This window comes from Arachis hypogaea, chromosome 18 (genome assembly GCF_003086295.3).
Source record: "Arachis hypogaea cultivar Tifrunner chromosome 18, arahy.Tifrunner.gnm2.J5K5, whole genome shotgun sequence".
Taxonomy (NCBI): domain Eukaryota; kingdom Viridiplantae; phylum Streptophyta; class Magnoliopsida; order Fabales; family Fabaceae; genus Arachis; species Arachis hypogaea.
In genome coordinates this window covers 53307125-53313748 of record NC_092053.1, presented here as the reverse complement: position 1 = coordinate 53313748, position 6624 = coordinate 53307125, and the positions used below count along the sequence as shown (strand labels likewise).

The window sequence follows — 6624 nt, the reverse complement described above, 5'->3', positions numbered from 1 at the left end:
ACTATGAGTTTGTGTGTTTTTCTGTGATTTCAGGTATTTTCTGGCTGAAATTGAGGGACTTGAGCAGAAATCAGATTCAGAGGTTGAAAAAGGACTGCTGATGCTGTTGGATTCTGACCTCCCTGCACTTAAAGTGGATTTTCTAGAGCTACAGACCTCGAAATGGCGCGATTCTAATTGCGTTGGAAAGTAGACATCCAGGGCTTTCCAGCAATATATAATAGTCTATACTTTGGCCAAGAATTGACGACGTAAACTGGCGTTCAACGCCAGCCTTCTACCCAAATCTGGCGTCCAGCGCCAGAAAAGGATCCAAAACCAGAGTTGAACGCCCAAACTGGCACAGAAACTGGCGTTCAACTCCACAAATGGCCTCTTCACGTGCAACACTCAAGCTCAGCCCAAACACACACCAAGTGGGCCCCGGAAGTGGATTTATGCATCAATTACTTACTCATGTAAACCCTAGTAGCTAGTTTATTATAAATAGGACCTTTTACTATTGTATTAGGCATCTTTTGATCAGTTTAGGATCTTAGGATCTTTGAACGCATTGTTCTTAGACCATAGGGGCTGGCCACATGGCCATGCCTGGACCTTCACTTATGTATTTTCAACGGTAGAGTTTCTACACTCCATAGATTAAGGTGTGGAGCTCTGCTGTTCCTCAAAGATTAATGCAAAGTACTACTATTTTCTATTCAATTCTTCTTATTTCGCTTCTAAGATATCCATTCGCACCCAAGAACGTGATGAAGGTGATGATTATGTGTGACGCTCATCACCATTCTCCCCTATGAACGCGTGCCTGACAAACACTTCTGTTCTACATGAATTAAGCTAGAATGAGTATCTCTTAGATCTCCTAACTAGAATCTTCGTGGCGTAAGCTAGAATGATGGCGGCATTCAAGAGAATCCGGAAGGTCTAAACCTTGTCTGTGGTATTCTGAGTAGGATTCAATGATTGAATGACTATGACGAGCTTCAAACTCGCGATTGTTGGGCGTTAGTGACAGACGCAAAAGGAGGGTGAATCCTATTCCAGCATGATCGAGAACCGACAGATGAATAGCCGTGCCGTGACAGGGTGCGTGAGCATATTATTCACTGAGAGGAGGGGATGTAGCCACTGACAACGGTGATGCCCTTGCATAAAGCCAGGCATGGAAAGGAGTAAGACTGATTGGATGAAGGTAGCAGGAAAGCAGAGGTTCAAGAGGAACGAAAAGCATCTCCATTCGCTTATCTGAAATTCCTACCAATGATTTACATAAGTATCTCTATCCCTATTTTATTATATAATATTCGAAAACACCATTATCACTTTATATCTGCCTGACTGAGATTTACAAGGTGACCATAGCTTGCTTCATACCAACAATCTCCGTGGGATTCGACCCTTACTCACGTAAGGTATTACTTGGACGACCCAGTGCACTTGCTGGTTAGTTGTATCGAAGTTGTGACAATTATGAATTAAGATCAGAGCACCAAGCTTTGGAGCCATTACCAGGGATTGTTCGAGCCTGGACATCACAATTTCGTGCACCAAGTTTTTGGCGCCGTTGCCGGGGATTGTTTGAGTCTTCGGCAAGCTTTTGGTCCGGTAACATCAATGCCAGATTCCCTTTTGATCCGGCAACAGCACCAAGGTTTTGGCGCCGTTGCCGGGGATTGTTTGAGTTTGGACAACTGACGGTTCATCTTGTTGCTCAGATTAGGTAATTTTCTGATTATTTTATTTTTCAAAACTTTTTCAAAAATCTTTCAAAAATATTTTCAAAAAAATTTCTCTTGTTTTCGAAAAAAATAAAAATGTTTTCAAAAATTTATTCAAAATTTTTAAGAATAAATTCTAGTGTTTCATGAAGCATGTGAAGCCTGGCTGGCTGTAAAGCCATGTCTAAATTCTTTTGGACTGAGGCTTGCAATTTGTTATCAAAGAGCAATATACTCTCGTGTTAAAGGCTAAAGCTTGGCTGGCCATTGGCCATGTCTAGTGTTTTGGACTGGAGCTTTCATTGAAAGCTTGGCTGGCTAGTGAGCCATGTCTAATTCCTGGACTGAAGTTTTAGACTAACATGGTAAGATTCCTGGAATTCATATTAAAAATTTTGGAATCCTTATTTTTTCTTTTTCATATTATTTTTGAAAAAAAAATCCAAAAAAATTAGAAAATCATAAAAATCAAAAATATTTTTGTGTTCTTGTTTGAGTCTTGAGTCATGTTATAAGTTTGGTGTCAATTGCATATGCATCTTGCATTTTTTCGAAAATTCATGCATTCATAGTGTTCTTCATGATCTTCAAGTTATTCTTGGTAAGTCTTCTTGTTTGATCTTGATGATTTTTTGTTTTGTGTCTTTTATTGTTTTTCATATGCATTTTTCGTTTCTTAGAGTCTAAACATGAAAGATTTCTAAGTTTGGTGTCTTGCATGTTTTCTTTGCATTAAAAATTTTTCAAAAATATGTTCTTGATGCTCATCATGACATTCATAGTGTTCTTGGTATTCATCTTGACATTCATAGCATTCTTGCATGCATTCATTGTTTTGATCTAAAAATTTCATGCATTGCATATTTTTCGTGTTTTTCATAAAAATTTCAAAAATCAAAAAAATTATCTTTCCCTTTTTCTCTCATCAAATTCGAAAATTTGGATTGACTTTTTCAAAAATTTTTAAAATCAAGTTGTTTCTTATGAGTCAAATCAAAATTTCAATTTGAAAATCTTATCTTTTTCAAAATCTTTTTCAAAAATCAAATCTTTTTCAAAATTCTTAGTTATTTTCGAAAATTTCAAAAAATATTTTTCAAAAATCTTTTTCTTATTTTTATATCAAATTTTCGAAAATAACATAATCAATTAATGTTTTGATTCAAAAATTTCAAGTTTGTTACTTGCTTGTTAAGAAAGATTCAAACTTTAAGTTCTAGAATCATATCTTGTGATTTCTTGTGAATCAAGTCATTAATTGTGATTTTAAAAATTCAAATCTTTTTCAAAAACTAATTTCTATCATATCTTTTCAAAAATATCTTCTTATCTTATCTTTTTCAAAAATATCTTTTCAAAATATCTTCTCTAACCTCCTAACTTCTTATCTTTTCAAAATTTGTTTCAACTAACTAACTAACTTTTTGTTTGTTTCTTAACTTTTTCAAAACCACCTAACTAACTCTCTCTCTCTAATTTTCGAAAATATCTTCCCTTTTTTTTTCAAAATTTCTTTTTAATTAACTAATTATTTTTATTTTTATTTTTGATTTCAAAAATTTTCGAAAATTTCTAACATTTTTCAAAAAAAAACCATTTTTCAAAAATCACTAACTCTTTTTCAAAATAATTTTCGAAAATTATCTCTCCCCCATCTCATTCTATTTATTCATTCATATCCTAACATCTCATCTCACCTCTCTTCCATCCTCACAGTTGTGTTTCTTCCATTATATTACATTCTGTGTCTCCCCCTCTTCTTCCACTCACACAGGGATCTCTATACTGTGGTATAAAGGATCTCCATTATTATTATTATTTTTCTGTGCCTTCTTCTTTGTCATATGAGCAGGAGCAAAGATAAGAGCATTCTTGTGGAAGCAGATCCAGAACCTGAAAGGACTCTGAAGAGAAAATTAAGAGAAGCTAAAATACAACAATCCAGAGATAACCTTACAGAAATTTTCTAATAGGCAGAGGAGATGGCAGCCGAAAATAATAATAATGTAAGGAAGATGCTTGGTGACTTTACTGCACCTAATTCCAATTTACATGGAAGAAGCATCTCCATTCCTGCTATTGGAGCAAACAACTTTGAGCTGAAACCTCAATTAGTTTCTCTGATGCAGCAGAACTGCAAGTTTCATGGACTTCCATCTGAAGATCCTTTTCAGTTCTTAACTGAATTCTTGCAGATATGTGATACTGTTAAGACTAATGGAGTAGATCCTGAAGTCTACAGGCTCATGCTTTTCCCCTTTGCTGTAAGAGACAGAGCTAGATTATGGTTGGATTCTCAACCCAAAGATAGCCTGAACTCTTGGGATAAGCTGGTCACGGCTTTCTTAGCCAAGTACTTTCCTCCTCAAAAGCTGAGCAAGCTTAGAGCTGATGTTCAAACCTTCAGACAGAAAGAAGGTGAATCCCTCTATGAAGCTTGGGAAAGATACAAACAGTTGACCAAAAAGTGTCCTTCTGACATGCTTTCAGAATGGACCATCCTGGATATATTCTATGATGGTTTATCTGAGCTATCAAAGATGTCACTGGACACTTCTGCAGGTGGATCCATTCACCTAAAGAAAACGCCTGCAGAAGCTCAAGAACTCATTGACATGGTTTCTAATAACCAGTTCATGTACACTTCTGAAAGGAATCCTGTGAGTAATGGGACGCCTATGAAGAAGGGAGTTCTTGAGGTTGATACTCTGAATGCCATATTGGCTCAGAATAAAATATTGACTCAGCAAGTCAATATGATCTCTCAGAGTCTGCATGGAATGCAAGCTGCATCCAACAGTACTCAAGAGGCATCTTCTGAAGAAGAAGCCTATGATCCTGAGAACCCTGCAATAGCAGAGGTAAATTACTTAGGTGAACCTTATGGAAACACCTATAACTCAACATGGAGAAATCATCCAAATTTCTCATGGAAGGATCAAAAGCCCCAACAAGGCTTTAATAATGATGGAAGAAACAGGTTTAGCAACAGCAAGCCTTTTCCATCATCAACTCAGCAACAGACAGAGAACTCTGAACAAAATGCTTCTAATTTAGCAAATCTAGTCTCTGATCTATCTAAGGCCACTGTAAGTTTCATGAATGAAACAAGGTCTTCCATTAGAAATCTGGAAGCACAAGTGGGCCAGCTGAGTAAAAGGATCACTGAAATCCCTCCTAGTACTCTCCCAAGCAATACAGAAGAGAACCCAAAGTGCAAGGCCATTGACATAAGCGCCATGGCCGAACCTGTGAGGAGAGGAGAGGACGTGAATCCCAAGGAGGAAGACCTCCTGGGACGTCCAGTGGTCAATAAGGAGCTTCCCTCTGAGGAACCAAGGGAATCTGAGACTCATCTAGAGACCATAGAGATTCCATTGAACCTCCTTATGCCCTTCATGAGCTCTGATGAGTATTCCTCTTCTGAAGAGAATGAGGATGTTACTGAAGAGCAAACTGCCAAGTTTCTTGGTGCAATCATGAAGCAGAATGCCAAATTGTTTGGCATTGATACTTGGGAAGTTGAACCTCCCTTGTTCATTGATGAACTAAGTGATCTGGATCAACTGACATTGCCTCAGAAGAGACAGGATCCTGGAAAGTTCATAATCCCTTGTACCATAGGCACCATGATCTTTAAGGCTCTGTGTGACCTTGGTTCAGGGATAAACCTCATGCCCCTCTCTGTAATAGAGAAACTGGGAATCTATGGGGTGCAAGCTGCTAAAATCTCACTAGAGATGGCAGACAGCTCAAGAAAACAGGCTTATGGACAAGTAGAAGATGTATTAGTAAAGGTTGAGGGCCTTTACATACCTACTGATTTCATAGTCCTGGATACTGGAAAGGAAGAGGATGAATCCATCATCCTAAGAAGACCTTTCCTGGCCACAGCAAGAGCTGTGATTGATGTTGACAGAGGTGAAATAGTCCTTCAATGGAATGAGAACTCCCTTGTATTCAAAACTCAAGGATCTCCCTCTGCAACCATGGAGAGGAAGCATGAAAAGCTTCTCTCAAAGCAGAGTCAACCAGAGCCCCCACAGTCAAACTCTAAGTTTGGTGTTGGGAGGCCACAACCAAACTCTAAGTTTGGTGTTGAACTCCCATATCCAAACTCTAAGTTTGGTGTTGGAGAGTCTCAACAAAGCTCTGCACATCTGTGAGGCTCCATGAGAGCCCACTGTCAAGCTATTGACATTAAAGAAGCGCTTGTTGGGAGGCAACCCAATGTGTATTTATCTAACTATATTTTTCTTAGTTATGTGTCTTTATAGGTTCATGATCATGTGGAGTCACAAAATAAACAAAAAAATTGAAAACGGAATCAAAAACAGCAGAAGAAAAATCACACCCTGGAGGAGCATCTGTCTGGCGTTCAAACGCCAGAACAGAGCATAGTTCTGGCGCTGAACGCCCAGAATGGGAGCATCCTGGCGCTGAACGCCCAGAACAAGCATGGTTCTGGCGTTCAACGCCAGAAATGGCAGCAAAGGGGCGTTGAACGCCCAAAATAGGCACCAACCTGGCGCTGAACGCCCAGAGTTGTGTGCAAGGGCATTTTACATGCCTAAATTGGTGCAGGGATGTAAATGCCTTGACACCTCAGGATCTGTGGACCCTACAGGATCATCTCAGGATCTGTGGACCCCACAGGATCCCCACCTACCTCATCATCTCTCTTTCCATTCATGATCATCCCTTCTTTTTTTTCCATTTACCACTCACATCCATACACCCACTACCTTCAAAAATTCAACATCTCTCTCCCACCCAATCCCACCCATATGGCCGAATACACACTCCCATCCATCTCCTCCATATCTTCTTCTTATTCTTCTATTCTTTCTTCTTTTGCTCGAGGGCGAGCAACATTCTAAGTTTGGTGTGGTAAAAGCATAGC

The 6624-nt window shown here is 38.8% G+C and overlaps 1 non-coding gene across 1 annotated transcript; it reads right to left on the bottom strand.

The window, feature by feature from the left end:
- Window positions 1–4099: 4099 nt before the first annotated feature.
- Window positions 4100–4207, bottom strand: LOC112773640 (small nucleolar RNA R71). Its single transcript, XR_003188180.1, has one exon. It is a non-coding gene; the product is annotated as a small nucleolar RNA R71 (small nucleolar RNA).
- Window positions 4208–6624: the final 2417 nt, after the last annotated feature.